The sequence below is a fragment of the Nomascus leucogenys genome, chromosome 13 (genome assembly GCF_006542625.1).
Source record: "Nomascus leucogenys isolate Asia chromosome 13, Asia_NLE_v1, whole genome shotgun sequence".
Classification (NCBI taxonomy): Eukaryota; Metazoa; Chordata; class Mammalia; order Primates; family Hylobatidae; genus Nomascus; species Nomascus leucogenys.
In genome coordinates, this window is record NC_044393.1 from 76,905,973 (window position 1) to 76,927,491 (window position 21,519).

The 21,519-nt window shown below is 38.8% G+C and overlaps 1 protein-coding gene across 1 annotated transcript in view; it reads left to right on the forward strand.

Moving 5' to 3' along the window:
• SND1 (staphylococcal nuclease and tudor domain containing 1) overlaps positions 1-21,519 on the forward strand; it is a 440,010-nt gene that overhangs the window by 155,962 nt on the left and 262,529 nt on the right. The window lies entirely within an intron of this gene.

Sequence of the window (21,519 nt, forward strand, 5' to 3'; positions counted from 1 at the left end):
TACACCACCATGCCTGGCTAATTTTTGTATTTTTTGGTAGAGACGGAGTTTCACCATGTTGGCCAGGCTGGTCTTGAACTCCTGATCTCAAGCGATCCACCTGCCTCAGCCTCCCAAAGTGCTGAGATTACAGGCATGAACCACCATGCCCAGCCACATGTTGACTTTATATTTCTAATGTAACAGTTTGGAGGCCATACATTTCATTTTATTTGTGTTCTTTGTTAGAGTGTAATATTCTGTGACTGTCCACAGAATTTGCATTCTGGGAATCTGATAGTAAGCCTTTGAGCATCCGCTCATTTTTCCTCATGTCCCAACCCTAAGAGTCCTGGGTAGTTTCTTATGTCCTGGATCAACAAAGAACATGAATGGGATGGTTCCTATGATAGTAATTGAAAGAATGCTATCCAAGGAGGTACTGTGATTCATCTTTTCCTCACTTAGTTTCAGTTTGGATTTTAGGGGAAATATCATATTTTGGGTCAATATTTATTGTATCTTCAGAAAGGCAAAGCCATTTTTTTTTTTTTAATCTGGCCATAACACACTAAAGCCATATTAGCATTCCTTACCTGAACCATCGATGCTGTGACAGGTTTTGTTTTTGTTTTTGTTTTTGTTTTTGTTTTTTTGAGACGGAGTCTTGCTCTGTTGCCCAGGCTGGAGTGCAGTGGCGCAATCTCTGCTCACCACAACCTCCGCCTCTTGGATTCAAGCAATTCTCCTGCCTCAGCCTCGCAAGTACCTGGGACTACAGGTGTGTGCCACCATGGCTGGCTAATTTTTGTATTTTTAGTAGAGATGGGGTTTCCCTATGTTGGCCAGGCTGGTCTTGAACTCCTAACCTTGTGATCTGCCCACCTTGGCCTCCCAAAGTGCTGGGATTACAGGCGTGGGCCACTGCACCCGGCCTTGTGACAGGTTTGATAAGGCTCTGACTTTTGAGCTAATACCAAAATAGTGTATCTTAATTATAAATACAACTATTTTTGTTGTATACCATAGTCACTAGGATGATAATTATAGTAAGAGATTTTGAAGTTGGACATAAGATAAAATTGCTAATTTTGAGGAATAGAAACCAAACTGGATTCTCGAAAATGAGTATAAGATCTACTCAGGTTTCTTCAGAGAATAGGCTCATTTGTCATTGTACAAAACTTGACAGCATGCTGTATTCATTCATGAAGTGGAGTACGAATGATGGCTTTAAGCTTCTTTCAATTTCTAGATCTCTTGTTGTCTGATCTAATGCCTAACATCTCTGTTCCACCAAGTTGATATCATTTTGCTCATTTACTGGCTTATAAACAATTGCTTACAGATAGCCAAGGAATTTCTTCACAAGTGTGGGTTTCTATTGAAATTTATCTAAAATCACATTGAAAGGAGTGGCAGCACATATCTGATTCATGTGTAGCCAGTTGTGTGGCGTGTATTATGGCATCCACCTGGTTTCTTTGAATATTGCCTTAACCCTGATTCTATTTCATCCCTGGGACCATAGATCATAGCTTATTGCAGCAGCTGCTGAATGGTCTTGGAAGGTTAGACCAAGGCTTTGTTCTCAAGGACTGTATGCCAGGCCATTGTAAAGTGCTCTGTCACAGGATAAAAGGACTAACCTCCAGTGTCAGATATGGAGTCAATTCTTAATCAATCAGGTTCCCTCTTGGTGAGCGAAGCCTCCTTTATTGGTTCCTGTGCAACAGAGTTGATTGTATTCTATTTGTGCTGAGCTCAAGTTTTGTTCCCCAGAGTGACATTGTATAAATGATGAATATTGTATCCCTGAGTAGTGAGTAGGATGCAACTCAGCTCTGCTGGGCTGGAACATTCCTGATGCAAACTGCTTTTCCTGACTCACCACCTGAAACCACTTGCCTGTCTTCTGGGCCTGTCACTTGCCACAGTGAACACCCATGTGCTCTGGCGTCTGGGAGCAGGCAGGGCAGTTGCTGCCTCAGGGGAGTGGCTAGCACGTCATTGCACATTTCTGCCAATTCCCTTCAGACCTCTGCAGCTGTTCAGCATGGCACATGGTGATTAAGAGGCACCACGAGGGAGCATGTGTGTCTATATGCCTGTGTGCACGAAAGCTGATTAGGGCAGCCTGTCACAGCTTAAGAAAGATAATGGAGGTAAAATCATCCTCTCTGCCTAGACTATTATTTGACCTTTTCAGAGATTCCATAATATGACAATTTTGAGGAGTTGCTAGAATGCAGAGAAATAAGATTGAAGGTAAACTGCTAAGGTGTTTTGTTGGCTTTGATGACCTCCATCCTAGTTTTTGGAGATAGGTTCACTTCCTAGATTTAATTCTGGATTAATGCCTTTAATTAAATTACCCATACTTCTCTTGGAGGCTTTGTTTCATAATTTGTGAACCGGAACTATTACTTGCTTTCCTTCTCTCATGAAGTTGAGTTATGAGAATCTAGAATGATAGTAGTATTTCATGTTTGTCCAGATGCCAGTAAAGTATATGGTTTGATTTTGCTTAATACTGTTTTTATATAGAATCTATCATAGCCCTACTTTTTCAGTTATGATATATTCCTGGTTCTGAGATTATGAGAAGTGCATCAGCGTGTGACTAATCTGACATCATGAGGAGTATTTTTCCCTTTCTTTGTTGGTTCTGCTGACTTTATTGCCTTTTCAACCCATTGCATGAATTCCAAGTGTTATTTAATTAGATGTGCATGAGGGCTTTAGCTTTCAGAAGATGAGTATGTGCTGGTGCTAAAGGGTGTGTATGTGTGTGTTTCTAATTGAGAGAGTGGTAGAAGAATACTGTGTGTATCCTTGAAGCATTTTGGAAACTCCCTCAATTGCCATACTGCCTAGTAGAACTCCCTTCCCATCTCCTGTTTACCATCTGCCCTCTTTCACTAAAATCTTGACTAAGGAATATTCACAGCAAAGAGTTTTGTGTTAATTTCTTCACGGGCTCATCATGAAATGGAATTTGTAATAACTTTAACATGTTTTCTGGTTTTCCAGAATGATTTTCTCACTGTGTGAATAAGATGGTGAGACTGGTGTCCTTAGGCTGTGGTCTTCTTCTGATAGCAGGGCAATCTTTTTCTGTGTTTATAATTTTTTTCCCTTAATGCTTTGAGATCAGTTTACATTGCCCTAGTCATTTTGCTTTCAGGAGAATAAGGTAGTAACTGGGATCTTCATTGGGATTTCCCTCCAGCTATCTTATAAAAGATTTAAAGTTGAGACTCAGTATGGTTTATCCATGTGATACGGTTTTTTAAAATGACATATGAGTCATTTCTATAGCTCCTGTACCTTAATTGCAGAATTTCTATCACCATGGGAACCATTGTATTTAAACTTGGAATTTGTTTGGACAACTGGAGTTTCAAAAATGATGGAAAAGATGGAATTGTAAGAAGCCAGCGTGCATTGAAGCTTCTGTGCTGACAGTAGATGCTCATTGTAAACTGTTCTATAATCAGAGACTGTCCTGAAAATATATCCCTATTGCTTTAATGTCTCTTTTACTATTTCTTTTGATGCACAAATATTGGGGATGAGCCTCATTTGTAAACTAGCAGCGGCCTTTGTGTGGTTTTCATGCCATTGAAATTTGTTATCTGAACTAACCCAGCTCTTTTTAAGCACTTAAAATTGGGCATTTTTCTTGATTAGTGCAGACATTTGGGAAGTTATGGGGCTATAAATCATTTAGTGAGTTATTTCAAATCCAGATTGCCTTAGATTGTTGTTCTCTTTTCAAAATCTGTCTTTCTTGAGGTGTGTACTTTTAGGGTGTGGAGATGGAAATGATCTCCATGTGCACCAGACTTATAAATCCAGAATTTCCAAGACTAATCTCTTGATCCTCTGGCGGACAGCTGGCTCTCCTCCAATGTTATGGGAGTTACCCCATTATCTATTGCTGTCAGACATCTTTGACACCCTCTTATTCCAGTCCCTCACCCAGTTCTGCTGGATATATATCTGAATGATTCCTCCTTTCCAGTGCACTGCGCCTACCTTGCTTATATCTCATCTAGCCTGGACTCCTATGTGGCCTTCCTACTGGTTTTGCCACAAGAATCAGGGTGTTAGACTACCTCCTCGTATCAGTAATCCAAAATCAATCTGGAAATGGTTAATATATGTAATGATATTATCTCTATTCTGGGTAAATGTGCTTCTGTGAGCTAGGTTGGCAACCCAACTACTGTTTATAGCCTTGTTTCTATGCAATAAAATAAAATATTCTAAATGTCTAAGCAGAGTTTTGGAGATGTGGCTCATTTGTAATTTGGTGGCTACCATTTTATGATTTTCATGCCATTGAAATTTCTTCTGTGAAGTAGACAGACTCTTTTTTTGGTAAAGCATTTGATAGAATGCAGATTATATCTTCAAGGGTTAGGACTGCTGTTTATTGGGTTCTCTCTTCATAGTAAGCACTGAACTCTGAGAGCTTTGTTTTCACTTTCAATTTTCGCCTCCACCCTGCAAGACCTACATGTTGTTCTGGTCTTTACAGGTGAAGAAACTGGAGCCCACAGAAAAGTACTTTACTCAGATGCCAATGCTTTTAATTGCTATGCTGAATTAAAGACTTTTGGAAATGTTTGCTTCTCTGTTGTGTATACTGACTCAGATGTAGACAGGGTTGTGGTGTTTTTGGAATAATGTCTGTTCCTGTGTATAATACATACTTTACATGCTGCTAGAAAGTAGATTCTTCAGGTAGTCTGTGGCTATCAGGAGGTGGTAATAGCACTATATATCTGCCTTCAGAGTGCTTTTAGCCCTCTAGACATTATCTCATTAGTCTTTGAGATGTCCCTGTGAAGTTGTGTTTCATCAAGTCGTTCTTCAGAGAAAGCAGTGTCAGATTACATGTTCTTCCCCTAGATAAACAGACAATGTGAAGTCCTCAATAACATTGCTAAGCCAATTTTGAAGCTTGATTTCTCTTTCTCTTCATTCCCTTGGCATAGGTGCGACTTCTGGGAGCATTAGAGAGAAAGGAAGGACACGTGTTGCTTTTTTTTTATCGTGGCACAGGGTCACGGAGAAGTTGAGGGGCACTGTAGGTGCTTGTTCCACTGTATGAGAATAGATCTCCGAAGGTACCAGGCGTAACATTCCTTAGCAGGAGCAGTTTTTCACTCTGCTAGTGAGAGCTCTTCAAGGAAGGGCACAGAGCTTTCCTGAGGAGGACTCCACCCTTCTCCCTGGCTATTTATCAGGGTTGTCCTTTTCCTTAAAAACACTTGTATGTTCTGTCTGTTGCAGTGTGTTACCTAATCAGCTGTGTTAAGTACAAAAAGCTGGGATTCTGGGGATTCTTGTTCCTAATTACCTCTGTTTCAGTTTGGATTTTATAAACATTTCTTTTGTCATCTCCACATTTTTCACCTCATATTAATTTGATTCATTCATGCTATGGAAAAGTCCTTTACATTAATGATCAAAGCAGGCCCTAAGGTTGTGAATGCATTGTGATTTAAATTGACAGGTTTATACAAGGTTGCTTATCCTTGCCTCCTCAGTGCCAGCTGTGAACAGCCACTGAAGTGTGGCTGTAAATTTTTTGAACAAATGACTGAAGATATTTGCCAAATTGAGAGCTGTTTTGAATGACTTGTAATTTCCGACCATACATTTTTCTAGGAAGAGTTCTCCCACTTGGAAGTGGTAGTAATGTGTCAACATGCATTGGAGACCATGCTTCATTTTAGATGCTCTTTACCCTTTGGGTTTTGGGAAGGATCCTAATCTTTTACCCCTTGATTCTTGAGCTCTCTTGTAAAGAGAAGGTTAATTAACAGAAATGACTGGAGTTTCCTGTTTCTGGAAGCTCAGCAAGGTAGCTTTCTTCCTGCTGCCACCTAAATGGCCTTTTCGATAATGAGTTTTTGGTTGTTGTTGTTTTCCCTGCAGATTCTGAAAAGTACCTCTGTTCTTTGAGGACCATCAGGGTGTTGAGCTGAGCACACATTTCTTTGGTGAAGTGTGTTATTTGTTGTTGTTGTTGTTGTTGTTTTCTTGAAACGGAGTTTTGTTCTTGTGGCCCAGGCTGGAGTGCAAGCAATGGTAGGATCTTGGCTCACTGCAACGTCCGCCTCCCAGGTTCAAGCGATTCTCCTGCCTTAGCCTCCCAAGTAGCTGGGATTATAGGCGCCTGCCACCACGCCTGGCTAATTTTTTATATTTTTAGTAGAGATGGGGTTTCACCATGTTGGCCAGGCAGGTCTTGAACTCCTGACCTCAGGTGATCCACCTGCCTTGGCCTCCCAAAATGCTGGGATTACAGGTGTGAGCCACCGCACTCGGCCTTGAAGTGTGTTATTTGTGTGATGTATATTGTAATATCCTCTTTAAAAAGCATCTCTAAGTTAAATGAAGAAACTAGAGTTTTCAACTGTATTCGTGGAAATTTCTTCTGTATGCTCACCTGAGGGAAATGATTTATTAGCTACCAGAATCCTCGAGATTCTCATATCTCTGGGTAATACTCTTATATTAATTTGCTTATTATTAAAGACTTTCTTACTTGGACTCCCAAGTTGCTCATAGTTTTCTGGTGAATGTTCCCATATTTATAACATGATTTGTGGTCGGCTTGTCTTAAGCCACCCACTCCTGATCTTTTCAGCTAGGTTTCTGAAATGTCGTCCTTGGGGCTGGAACTTTCCATGCTTACTCTCTGCAAACCAAGATTTTATTTTAGGGGAGATTTGTGCTGAATCAGCTCAGCTGTGTTTGGGGGTAGGGAGAGGACAGGCTTTTTTTCCCACTTTAAAAATAACCCTTATGTGCCAAAAAACCCTATAAAATGTGCTGAATTGCAAATCTTCCAACTTCCTATACCTCCTGGTTTACAGAGAATAGATTCTTTTGAGCTTGGGCTTGATGATACTGTGCAGAATATCTTATGTTGTAGATGAATGTAAAGTGAGGCTGGATGCAGATGTGCTCATTTGGAAAGGAAACCTGACTATTGATATCTTTTTTCAGTATTTTTTTCTCCAGCATACGAGCAGTTTTGTCCACTTACAAGGATCTATATAGGGATACTAGATATAAATTTTCTAATGAGAAAAAAGTTTTCTTGTGTATCTGTAAAATAACCCATATCATTCAGAAAGAGTCCAATTGGAAAGCACCAACATTCCAGGGTTTCTGTGTAAGTGGATCTCTTTTTGTTATGCTCTGTAAAGTTGGGCTAATTGTTTAGGTTGCTTGAATATTTCTTTCCCAAGGGTATGAACAATTTGTTTATGTGTGAGAAGGTAGGATGCACAAGTGTCTGTTGGTTCTAAGGTTGAAATTTGTCGACTTTTTATAGTTGGGTGATAGAAGTGATATTTTAAAGGCTACATCTTCGTAATTGGGATCATGTAGTTTTAAGTTAAAAAATGAGCCCCTTGTTTTAATGTATTTAAAATCTGAGTGATACTTTTTGCTCTTATGTGAAAGAAATTATTTTTATTGATACCCAGAATTGGCTTTTTACTTTTACCTAAGCAGTTATCTTCTTCTGGTAAAGCTTTAGGTATCCCCAAAGTGTAACAGTTCTATCCCATGAGTATTGCTAGCTTGGACAGTCCTTCCTGATGTTTTCATGATGATATATGTAGTGGGTTGCACAGCATCTCCCCAGAGTACCCATCCATCTCGAACCTTAGAATGTGACCTTATTTGGAAATAAGGTCTTTGCAGATGTAATTTGTTAAGGTAAAATGAAGTGATACTGGATTATGATGGATCCTAAATTCAATGACCAGTCTCCTAATAAGAAGATGATCCATAGCCAGGCGTGGTGGACTGCACCTATAGTCCCAGCTACTTGGGAGGCTGAGATAGGAGGATTGCTTGAGCCTAGGAGTTGGAGGCCACAGTGAACCATGATCATGTCACTGGACTCTAGTCTGTGCAACAGAGTGAGACCCCAGCTCTAGAAGAAGAAGGAGGAGGGGAGGAAGAAGAGAACGAGGAGGAGGAGGAGGAGTATTGGGCACAGAGAGAAAGAGACCATGTGACAATGGAGGTAGAAATTGGAGTAGTTTTAGCCACAAGCCAGGAAATGCCAACAATTGTCAGGATGCACCAGCTAGGAAGAGGCAAGGAAGGATACCTCCCTGGGGCCTTTAGAGGTATAATGACCCTGCCTACACCTTGATTTTCAACTTGGAGCTTTCGGAACTTTGAGGGGGTAATCTGTGGTACTTTGTTATGGCAGCCCTAGGGAAGCAATTTACTTCTTGTATCTGGCCACTTGACTCTTGGCCGAACCTCTTGTTTCTGGGTTTCTACTTCAGTAGTTAGTTTCTTTGCCAAGTAATCTGTGAGATAGGGTTTGATAATGTCAGCATTCTTTCATCTCCGATTTCGTGCCTGTTTTGTCTTGCTTCCTTTATGTTTATTCTTACTGTCAATACTCCTCCTGGGTGGCAATGCCTTCCCTCCTGCAGACCAGCTGACAGTTGGTGTGGAGGAATTAATACACCCAAGCACATCTTCAGTGTTTCCGTAGGCTTACCTCCAAACCAGTGTCCTGTTTTCTTTCCTCGAAGCATGAACACTGATGTCCACTTAAGAAGGCTGCCCTGTCTCATGGCCATCCTAGTCACAGGGCCTCCATCACTTCTACTTAGTAATTAGCAGCATTTTGAAATATGACACACCCTGGGAGAAATCATTCCTGGCAGGAATGGGTACCTTTGTAGAGGTGCAGTAAAGATGAATAAAATATCATCTCTGTTGCAAGTTGCTTACAGTCTAGCTGGAGTAAGATGACATCCGTCGTATGAGAAGTTGAATAAGAACAGATTTGAATAACTGGTAAGATAACAGAAATGTATCACTTGATGGTATTTGATAAATATTAATGCAAAGTGTACTGATTGTGGTTATCTTTCACAGATAGGAGAGGTCTCACCTGCTGGGTGACCTTATGTATTTAATGATCTCAGCTTCCAGTCATAACCTTGACTCTTAGGAATAGGAATATTTCCCCTCCTAACTTCTTTCTCTGCTTGTAGACTTGCCCTGTTTCTTCTGTCTATGCCATCTTGCAGATTACTATCACCGTTGCTTTCAAAATGCGTAGACCTGACCATGTCACCAACTCTGCTGATACCCACTTGCCTGCAGAAAAAAATCTGAGTCCCTAAATGATTATATAATAAAAAGCAAAGGAAAGGCAGCTGTATATAAAATATTATAACTTCAAGTGAGCATCTTGCTTCCATTTCCAGTCTGACTTCCGGCATTGCTGTCCACGTAATATGTCACAAAGAACTTCTCACCATTCCATGGACATGCCAAGCCATTTCACAACTTCTTTCCTTCGTACCTTTTTTTTTGTGTGTGTGGGGGCGGGGGGGGTGGTCAGGAATCTTACCTCTGTTCTGTGTTCCTGGCTCCCCATACGAAGTCTGATGTTCTTTGTCCTCCGATAGTATTTTTGTGACCCTTTCTGTTGTAGTAGTTCCCAGGTCTGACCTACCTCCCCACCCCTATAGGGCAAAGAGCCTGTCTTGTCTTTTCATCAGCTCACAGTTCCTAAGACTGTGCTTGACATTGAGAATGAGGTCGAGATCCTCAATAGATCTTTACAGAAGGGGTGGGATTTGTCCTGTGCTTTGTCATATGGAAGATTTGGATATGGAGAAGGCCTGTCATATAGCTCTGAGCTGGGGAAATGGTTTCCTTGTCACCTGCTTTTTAAATTTCCTCATACTACTATATAATAATATAGACTTGGAGCCCTAATTCAGGGAGATTTTAGCTATAAGTACTGTCTGGTTGAAATACAAACCAAGACCTTAAAAATAGGTTAGATAAATATGTTTTCTTTTGTTTTGCTATGTATTAATTGAAATTGTTGGATTATCGCTCCATCTGATTGGCAGCATGCTTGTTGCCTAGTGTGAAGTCTTCATGAGGGAAGCTGAGCAGTCACTCCTTAGTACTGTAGGTCTGATTTGGGGCTTTTCTGTGTCTTTTTCATTATTGAAAATGTGCATCATTTGTATCCTGTTCTCCTTAAAAATCACAGAAGGATTTACTCAACTAATAGGGAATAAACTAATATTTTTTGGCTTGAATTCTCTATTATTATTTTAAAATTCTAAGTAACTTAAGGTTGATGGACCTTGACTGAACCCTGCTGTTCCCATCTCCCCCTCAGCCCCTGGCTTGGGATTCTTAATGTTCCTATTCTCCAGTAATAGTGCAAATGAGTTGGAAGTCAGTACGTCAGTGCCTTGCTCCACTCTGCTGTGTCCGCATTGTATGATGGACCTTTTTGCCTGGCAGGTTGCTGCTGAGCCCAGCTCCTCAGAGCCTGTCCTAGTAGAATTTGATGCACAGGGTGGAGAGTGAAACAGCAGAGTTTCCTCCACCAGGCTCGGTTTCCACCATCTCCAAACCTTTAACCCCCATTTATTTAAAAAAGACACTAAAAGAAAAGCAAGGAAAGGAGAAGTAAAGAATGGAAGAAAGGAAGGGAGAAAGTCACAGAGGTGACTTGGTCTTTGATTAGAAGTTTAGATGACCATGTTTTGGTGAGATGGTGTCACATGCATCTAGAGAGCTGGGGAGGCTTTTTTAGCTTTCTGATTGAATCTCTCAACATTTGAGTGAGAAAATCATAATTTGATGGTCTCTGCATTCATGACACCTCCATTTCTTCGTTTATAAAATGGACATCATGTTTGACACCTATAATTCCTTGGGTTTGTAATAGTATAGGGAGAGAATGTAAGCACACAGTCACATTAGGAGTAAATTTGAGCAGGGCAAAACGGAAGGAACTGTTTTATTTCTTCAGGGTGGAACTATAGAAGCTAGTATCTCAAATGCAGACCTGCAGCCTTGTCCAAAATTTGTCAGGCTACATAAAAATGAAGAGATGAGACATTTCTGTGACCTCAGAGTCAGGAAGATATGCAGTTGAAGATTGTATATCATCACATTCTTACACTTGGGATGAATTCATTTCTTTCATTGTTCCTCATTTTCTTAATTTGGAAAATTCGGAGGTTACTTTTTTCTACCCTCTAAAAAGATGATCTTACTAAGGTATCCAGAAAGACTCAATTTGTCTTCCTGGTATTTCTAATCAGATTCTGACTTAACAACGTTTACTTTTAAAAATGTAGTTTTCCTAGTATTGACTCTGAGGAGGGCCACCATAAAGAGGCAGGTGGCCCCACCTTGTAGGATGGGCTGGAGGTCGAAAAATTCAGGAGTCTGGAGTCCTGGCCTGAAGTGCATCTAGTCTTTGTTCACCTCACCCCCTTTTTATTTTGGCCCTTAGTTAACCCCTCTCTAAAAACAGAAGGAACCAGCAGGCCACCTCTGAAGATCGGTTCATAAACCCGTTTGAAGATTTGTTGCCCTGTTTTGTATTGATTGGACTACTTTTAGGGTTCCAAAAGTTTAATCTTTTTGTCATCAAAGATTGTTTTATTTTAAATATCAGTGAATTTGATGAATATTGATGTGATGGCTATGTGTCACACACAAACCCCTGAGTCCTGTGGCCACTGAGTGATTCTTTGAACTTACTGTGAACACCGATTGTTAAAGGCCTGTTTGCTGAGAATGCTATAATATAAATCTCTGCTATTTCTGTGCAGTGACTTTAATTATCTTAATCACCCATTATGCCCGCCTTCTCCCAACCCCCACAAGCTAGGAGATTGAATTCATTCTTTCTCCACCTCTGCTTGTGTTACCAGGTTGGGGTCAAAGCAGATCTTTTTATCTGAAATGTTTAAGTGGTTAGGCTGGGGTTACAATTCAGTTAGTTATTGGGGAAAGGAGTTGTTTCCTCTTTTTCTAAGATGTGTGGTTCCCAATGGTTTTCTGTCATTTGAGGGCTGGTGGTGGTTTCCTTCTGTCATTTGTCAGTTCACTACATTTTGAAATAATGGCTTTAGGAATCCAGTGCCATCAGAATTATTGACTTCTTGACATTAGCCAGGTGCTTTTTCACATTTTTCCCTAGTTTCTCCTATTGCCAGTGGTGGAGTTTGCTTGCTGTCAGCAGTCTGGAAGCAAAGCAGCATGTAGTTTGAACTCCACAGCATGGGAGAGTTTTTGAAGATCAAAGACAAAGATGAGTCATGTTGCTGTTCTTCGGTATTTCTGCTTTGGTGTAGTTAATCACAGCATTCCAAGGGGCAAATGGTAATAAGATCACTAAGTCTAGATAGATTTATGATGTCTCTCTCACCATTCAGAGACTGAAAGTAGAATTGATAGTCTTTTTTACGTTATAGACACAAACTTCCCCTTCCTTTCTTTCTCTCTAAACTCATTTTCTTTCGTCCCTCTCTATCCTTCCTTTTTCCCCCTTTCCTTCTGCCTTCCATTTTCCATCCTCCTCCTCAAAGTTTCTTAGACCTCCAACATGAAATTGTCAAAATGCTAAGCTTGTAGTAGCACTCACTTTCCAATGTATATGCTCCATCTGCCTTTATGTCTGACTTGGCTGTTGTAGTGGATCCCTGGGACCTTTCTGGCCTTAACAAGAAGAAAGTGATTTGCTAAATGCTATTCTTTCTTGTTTCTGTTCTTCTTCCAGCAGCATGAAGCTTGGTTGAGTACCAGAGTTGACAGAGCATTAGCTTTTCTCTGAACCAGGTCCGCTTAAGTTTTTGCTTGATGGCTCCAGTTTATTCTTGGCCTTGGATCCTCCCGAATGAACACTCAGAATGTTCTCAGTGAGATGATATTGTGTAGTACATTTAGAACTCTCTGCCTTCTTTAACTGTCATTTTCCATTGTTTTTGGAAAAGAGAAAACATGGACAAGGAAAATGTTGCGCCAGCCATTCCTCTTAGTCCAGGTTTCCCTTCCTGAGGAATTCTAGTTGATGGTCCAGTGTATGTGTGTCCTTGCTGGGTGCTCTAATGATGCAGTAGCCTGATGCTACCCCAGGCACAAGTAGCACGCGGGGTGCTTGGACATTGTTTCAGCTAGCAAAAGAATACCTGTTTGGATAACACTGACCTGCTTCAGAGTATGTTGTTTTCCTTGGATGACCCAGCTTTCTGTAATTCACATTTGGATGGATTGTTTTTTCCTGGATTCCATGTCATCATCTCTGCTCTCCAACTGTTGTCTCCAGGTTGATGGGTACCAGTACAGGATTGATTTCTCTGTGTCCTTGTTTTTTCTGTTTCTTTCAGGGATTGCTTTTTATATTGGGATGATTTCTATGGTCAGGCAAAGGTACTTTTCCTTACAGGATTTTTTTAAATTTAGTTTTTAAACTGCCAGGAAGATATAATTTTTAAAAAATTTTTGTTTTATATAACATAACTTGTTCTTTACATTTTAAAAATAGATGTAGAAAGGATGTGTTAAAAAAAATAGCTGCGTAGAAAGCACATATATGGATAAAGCAGTGATTTTAAAAAATTTTTCTTCTAAATATTTTAAAAGTCAAATCAAGAAAGTAAATGAATTTGGTTGTTTTATTGCCGAAACAGACATTTTGACGTCATTTGGCAGGAAAGCCGTTATGGAAACATAGGATATTTTTTGACAAGCTATTATATAAAATGGGCAGACATTTGAATTATTTAACATCCCTTGTATCTTTTAGACATTTTTATTTATGGGGAAATCAATAGCATTTTAAGGTTTTCTCTTATGTATTCAGTTTTTATTTTAATTATTATTTTGAGTAGATAATGCATTTAATTGGTTTAAAATTCAAATGCTAATAAAGACTATAAGTTGGAGACCTTTCTTTTGCCCTAGTCCTTCACAGGTTCATTTTACCACCCAAGAAGCAATTAGTATTACGATTTCCTTGTAAATCCTTTCAGGGTTGTTTGAGGCCTGCACAGGAAGATATGTTTGTGGGTAGGTATTCTCCCTTTTTACACATATGCTAGCATCATAAATACAGTTTAAATTTCATACATACCACCAAAAATAGTATCTTTGCATTTGTGTTTCAATTCTATGTGCTTACAAGTAGTAAAGGATTGTCATATTTGATCTGTACAACTTAGAGAAAGCTTGCAACTTTCCCGTAAAATTTTAGTCTAGTTTTCTCTATGGCCATAATTTTCCTACTTGAAAATGCAACTGTGAATTCTACTAGTACTGGTGATATTGTTCATTCTATCTTTGTTTATGATACTGCATTTTTTTTTGCTGTTTTGTTTTAAATAACATTTACTGCTCATTTTTTCAATCATAAAAGCAGCACTTGTTTATTCTAAAAATGTTTTTTGAAAAAAAGAGAAGATAAAGGGAAAAAACCCCTAACACTTAGGGTAGCATCTGTTAATACTTGAGTGTGTATTACTTTAATCTTTTTTTAAATGCACTTGTGTTTCCATAATTTTCAACTTAGCTAGTAATTATATGTTACTTACTGTTTTGTAACCTGCAATATGATGGTTTTTCCATGTCATTAAATAGTCTTCTACATGAGGTACTTTATCATTTAATATCACTGAATGTTTAATCAATATCCTGTTGTTGGCTATTTGCAGTGGTTTAGTGTATGGACTTTGAAACCAAATAGACATGAGTTTGAATCTCCGGGGTAGCATTACCTAAATCAGTCCTGTCATGACCATTAAATGAGGTAATATATGTTAAGCTTTTACTGCAGTGCTTGGGCACATTGTAAGAGCGTAATCGATAACAGCAAACTACTGAGTCAGGGTTTAGGAAAATTAAGAACGAGAGCAGTACACAATATGACAAATAAAATGAACTAGTTCTGGGTCCTGGTAAGGCTGAGTGAGAGAGACAAGGGGATGGGCAAAGTGAGCAGTGTGGTCGGGGGAGATACAGAGTGAGTTCTTATGAGGAAGAAGGCAGCCAGCCTTATTTCCCTTAAACCCCCCCCACCTCCTGGTTGCTTTCAAAACCAATCCAGCAAGATTACAGTCTATTGCGTGTCCCTCTTTAGGAAGTCTTTTTCACTCCCAGGTGCTTAGTTCCCCTGACTAGGATGTTATGAGTCTGGGAGGAAGTGGGAATGGCCTTGGGAAGGGGGAGCTGGGAGAGAACTCAACATCTTATTTCCTTATTTTCTGAGTTTCTTGACGCATTTTTCACAACCAGGTAGGGTTGCCATGGGAATTGGCAGGACATCTGAGGGGGACTTAATTTACTGTGACCCAAAAGAAACTAAAGAAAGGGTAAAGTATGCACCCTACCAGCAGACTTTTTAAAACCCGAGTTTCTCTGAAAGTCTCAGACTTACTAAAGCTCAAAATTAAAGATTCTTAATCCCCTGAACTTACCTGTCTAACCATGAGTTTGTTTGATCATCAGTTAGGAACAAATGTTGGATGCCTTGCCTCTCTCAACATTTTTGAGGTCTGCAAATGAACGCTCAATTAATTAATCCAGCATTACAAACTGTTCTTTTTTTTTTTTTTTTTCACTTTGACATATTTGCTTTTAAAAGTCAGACTTAATTGAGGAGGTATTGGCGAATTCAGGTATTGGTCAAATTTAGATAATACTATAAAGTGAGTTTATTTCTAATCCCATAGGTAGCATATTTTGTTTAAAATGACCTTGATATTTAAAGTGAAAGAGAGATTTGTTGTGATTTATGTTATAGAGTGATGCATTTTATTTACTCATATCATAGTCAACACTTAAGCAATGAAGGATTTACCCTGGTATTAAATATTAAGTATGACAACAACAAAATGAAGCAGAAATGCTGCTTTATTAAAAAATGTAGGCAAACTTTTTAAAAAAGTAAATAACTACTTTTGTAAATACAGTGCTATATTTTTATACTATGCTTTTCCCATGGTGATATCTTTAAGTTTCCACTGATTTTAAATAATACCCCTTTCAAAATTAAGTGCATATTAACTGCACTAGGTAATAGGAAAAAATCTGATTTTATATACATCCACAGCAATAGTGTTACTTGTCATCTCAGAAAACTTATCTACCAGTTCTTTTAATTCTTCAAGGAAAGGCAGTTGGTGCTTTATTCTTAGGAAAGTATTGAGGTTTTATTTTGTTTTTATAAGCCATATTCCGTGATGTAGATGAAATCTGTTTTCTCTCCTTGTTCATTGGAGACATAACAAGTGTTCAAGGCCACCTCTGTGGTTTTCCTTCTTGCTACCTGATTCTTGATAAGTTGTTTATTCTAAGGACTAAAGCAATTAGGTTTAGTATCCATTTCAGCTCTATAGCCTAGAATGAAAATTCTGATCTTTACCCATTTTCATTGTCCCAATCACTTTATCTTTTCTTCTCTTCCATCACTTCAGCAAGAGTAGCAGTCCCAGTGCTAAAAAAAAAAAAAAAAAAGATGGAGTATTCCTTTAATGTTTGCACATATATGAGACTCCTCATGCATTCTTTTTTTTTTTTAAGCTTGCTTTAAAAAATACTTGATGAGCAGTGGAATGTCATCATTTTTAGTAGTTCTAATCATTTTGCTGTTGTTTACCATCCTGTTTTCTTAGTTCCTGACCTTGGAAAGCTTTACAAACCTCTAATCTGCATCTTATTTGTGACTAACCCCATTGTCTTCCACCTTAGATGGTGTATTTGCCAAATTTTTGGACTGTTTTCTGGAATGTGTGTACAACTATAATAGTTCTGTTACTTGAAAGGAAGTAGAAACATGTGGACACTGAATAAAAATTGGTGGGTTGATTATAAGCCTGTTGGAGAATTATATGTAGGGAATCTAATCTCCCTTATTGACAGTAATATATGTGTCACTGCTTTTTAGGAATGACAGTTACTAATGTTACCTTAAAACATATATATATATATATTTTTTTTAAATAAGAGACAGAGCCTTGCTCTGTCGCCAAGGCTGGAGTGCAGTGGTGCGATCTTGGCTCACTGCAACCTCCGCCTCCCGAGTTCAAGTGATTCTCCTGCCTTAGTCTCCTGAGTAGCTGGGACTACAGGCGCATGCCACCACGCCCGGCTAATTTTTGTATTTTTAGTAGAGATGGGGTTTCACCATGTTGGCCAGGATGGTCTCGATCTCCTGACCACATGATCCACCTGCCTTGGCCTCTCAAAGTGCTGGGATGACAGGCGTGAGCCACTGCTCCCGGCCACCTTTTTTTTTTTTAAACTGAATTTTGTTCTTGTTGCCCAGGCTGAAGTGTAGTGGTACGTTCTTGGTTCACTACAACTTCTGCCTCCCAGGTTCAAGCAATTCTCGTGCCTCAACCTCCCGAGTAGCTGGGATTACAGGTGTGTGCCACCATGCCCAGCTAATTTTTGTACTTTAGTAGACACGGGATTTTGCCATGTTGGCCAGGCTGGTCTTGAACTCCTGACTTCAGGTGATCCACCCACCCCGGCCTCCCAAAGTGCTGGGATTACAGGCGTGAGCCACCGCGCCTGGCGAGAACATACCTGAACCATGAATATCTTCCATGTCTCTTCTGTATTTTTTTCTGATTATAAAAGCAATATATGTTTATTATACTAAGTTTGACAAGTATAAAGGAAAAATAAAAGTAATTCAAATAACATTTTGGAGTATTTTCTTTCACTTATACATTTATATTCTAATCTGTCTGCGTATCCTTTTTTAGAATGGACAATGGAGGCCGGGCTTGGTGGCTCATGCCTGTAATCCCAGCACTTTGGGAAGCTGAGGCAGTGGATCACCTGAGGTCAGGAGTTTGAGACCAGCCTGGCCAACATGGCGAAACCCCCATCTCTACTAAAAATACAAAAATTAGCTGGGCATGGTGGCAGATGCCCATAATCCCAGCTACTTGGGAGGCTGAGGCAGGTGAATTACTTGAACCTAGGAGGTGGAGGTTGCAGTGAGCCAAGATTGCGCCACCACATTCCAGCCTGGGCCACAAGAGCAAAACTCAGTCTCAAAAATAAAATAAAGTTGACAGTGGATTCTGAACATCTCCTCACATCCTTAAATAAACTTTTATATATTGATTTTTAATGGCTTTATGTTATTTTATTCCATGAGTATATAATTTATTTAACTGGTGTATGTTCATCTTATTTTTTTTGAACTATGGTGATGTGGTTTTATTTTGTTTTAATAAACAGGCCATACTGTATATTGGTATCAACTAGATTCACTAAGCCCTACAAAATTATAGTCGTCTAGATTTGGGAGGATGTAAAGGTTAGAAGAGTTAAAGACAAAAATCTTCTATGTCTATGTATTGACAGTGTTGAGCACTTTCTTACATAGGATTTGGTCATTTAAGAAGCTTGATCGCTTTTTCCCATCCTTTTATGTCCTTGTATTTTATCTCATTTAAAAAGTCAACGTTTTTTTTTTTCCTGGGATTTTACTTCTCTCATATTAAACCTTAATTTCATTCCCTTTTTTATCTTAAATACCGTTTAGCCTAGGTACTAATGATTAATTTATGATTCCCTTATTTAAAAACAACATAGCAACAAATACTCCCTTTTTTAAATCTTTAAAATTTTTGATGTGCTTTTATATAGATCAGCAAGAGGTATAGCTGTAGGGTGGATAGTTCTGGAGAGAGCCAGAGTCATTTAACAGAATTTGGAGGTCTCTGTATGTCAGTCTTCTTGCGGACTACCCTCTTAGCCATCTCCCTGTGTCATTCATTTCTTTTAAAGGGTAGCTTCTAAAATGACTCCAGCTGGGGGCTGGCCTTTCCAGACTGAAGTTCAATCCAGGCATAAAATAGACTTTCTTTATTGAAATGATGTTGATACTATAGCTTTTACTGTGGTTTCCTATCCTGACACTTCAGATATTATTCTGATATTTAGGATCTTAGTTATAACTCTTTTATTAACTAGATGTTTAAACTTGGGGAAGCCACATAACTTCTGAATCTGTTTTCTCTTATAGTGTACGAGTGCTCTAGGTGATAACTGTGACCCTTTTCATTCCGATTTAAAGTAAAACTTTCATTTTAATTTATCCCTTAAAAACTCACTTAACCAATTAAGAGTTGGCATTTAAAATGAAATCTTCCAATAATTAAATCGTTAAAAATTTAAATATTGATCATTTTTTAAAATTAATTTTTCCTATGCAGATATATTTTGTTTTTACTCTTTTATAACCTAGCCTAATTGCAAATTATATGACTTGGCAATTTATATTTCACGTCTCTTTCAAAAGACCCCTTTTCATAATTTGGGGGCAAATTGTTTAACTTCTGTGAATCATTAATAACTCTTGTATTGTCATTGTAGATGTTATTCATGTATCTTTCCACCGCTCCCTAGCCCTATTAACTATGGATTGTTTTTCTAGACTTTTTAGCCCAGACTTATCATTGGATATTACTTAATTTATTCTATTCTTATGTTTATCATGATGCATATTCACAGGAATTATAGCAGATGTCACTAATCAAATACTTATTAGATCTGATGTAGCATTTCATTTTATAATCTTCTGTCAGTTTTAACCATTTATTATGTGGGTTTTATTAAGAAGTATCACTTTATTCTCAACATGCCTGTGCATCTTGGTTTGTCTTTTACAGAGAAAAATAAAGGAATAGTATATTATGCACCTATTTTTAATATTTCAGATGTAATTATACTAGATATAATTAACCTGAAATGTAGTTGTTCTTTAATAACATATATAGTTAGCATTTTTCTTACTATTTTTCTAATGTAGCAAGTTTTTTTGGTTTGTTTTTTTGTTTGTTTGAGGCAGTCTGGCTCTGTTGCCCAGCCTGGAGTGCAGTGGCAGGTTCTCGGCTCACTGAAGACTCTGCCTCCCAGGTTCAAGTGATTCTTCTGCCTCAGTCTCCCAAGTAGCTGGGATTACAGACGCCCACCACCATGCCCAGTTAATTTTGGTATTTTTAGTAGAGATGGGGTTTCACCATGTTGGCCAGGCTGGTCTCAAGCTCCTGACCTCAGGTGATCTGCCTGCCTCGGCCTCCCAAAGTGCTGGGATTACAGGTGTGAGCCACTGCACCCAGCTGCAAATTTCATTTCTATTTCCTATACCTTCTGGTTGTTTATATATATATATATATATTCTTTCAGTGGTGGGGCTTTGGATCATTCCTTTACTTTTTTTTGAGATTGTTTGACCACCCTTATTTAGAGTGATGTCTGTGAAGATCTTGGACAGCGATTACAGTAAATTCTTGTCTGTAGTTGGAAACCTCATTTGAGGATTTTCTAGTGTTTGAAAGTTGGTACTTTTGTATAATCTTGGTTATTGTATCATGATGCTTCTCTTACTGCCTGGGCATTTTCTCTGGAACTGCTAGAAATTTTGGCTTTGTTCTTCTTTCTCGTAGAGTTGTCTAAAATTTTCTGGAAAATCTATAGTGTCAAAATATTATTAAATATCATCACTGCCTTCTTGGGCTGGTCTTTTGACAACCAGGATAATAAATTTATAGCTCAAAATGTTACCTCCAGAGCAAACACAATTCTTCTATTCTTGAGGTATTGACTTATCTCCTGGGCTAAAAGACCCAGAGACTTTTCTTTAATAGCCCAAGAATAAAAATTCTTTCCATATTAAATCATGGAGCAGAGCTCCTTGGGTCATTTTTGTTTATTGCTTTACTACTGTCTTGTAGAAGAATGTATCATTAGTTTTCCACCTGACCTCTTAGAGGTAGGGGCGGAAGAGGAGTCAGGTTAGCTGATCTGAAGAGCATCACACAGGAAAGACTGCAGGTGATGCATCAGGGAGAGATTTGTTGCTGTGTATACTCTAGCGATACATTCAAACAGGGTATGTATTATTAACTAAGATAGGAGAGTCCTTAAAACCCGAATTACAGTCTGGTTCGTTTGAATGAGTATGTGCCAGGAATCTTGGAAGCAAATGCAGCAGATGAGGGAAAAGCCTGTAGGGATCCCGCCCCCTGCCCCCTCCCCCACATAGTTTATATCTGTGTCTTGTTTGCATCCTGAGCAGTGGCTGTACTCTTCATCTGGAGCAAAGGACCTGCTGTGAGGCAGTTTCATTTCCTCTGAGGTGATTGGTAGGTTGGTTTATTGTTTGGACCATCCCTTGAGACACTGAAAGATTTCTTCCTCATTGTGAGAGACTTTTAATTTAAAAAAATGGATTTGGTTGAGGTTCTCTGAAGTGGACAGATTAGGAGATTAAAAGACTCCTTTTATATGGTTTGACTCTGGTAGCTTAGTTTGTGTTTGTCAATGAATACTCTTCTCCTTAGGCCACTGATTGCTCTCAACTGATTCTCAACACACTTTCTCTTATTATTAAAAATAATATTATTACAAGATTTTTTATTAAAATGGTTCTCAGCATACTTTCTCTTATTATAGCTGCAGTCTCAAAAGTACACCTTAGTGGATAAACAAAGTATGGTATATCCTTACCATTAGTACACTCTGTCCTAAAAAGAAATGAAGTCTGCTGTATACTTCAGCATAGATGAACCTGGAAAATTTGTCCCAAGTAAAAGAATTTAGACACAAAAGACTACATATTATATGATTCCATTTATAGGGATCTATAGGTGGTTGATGGTTTCCAGGGGCTAGAGGTAGGGGAAGTTGGGA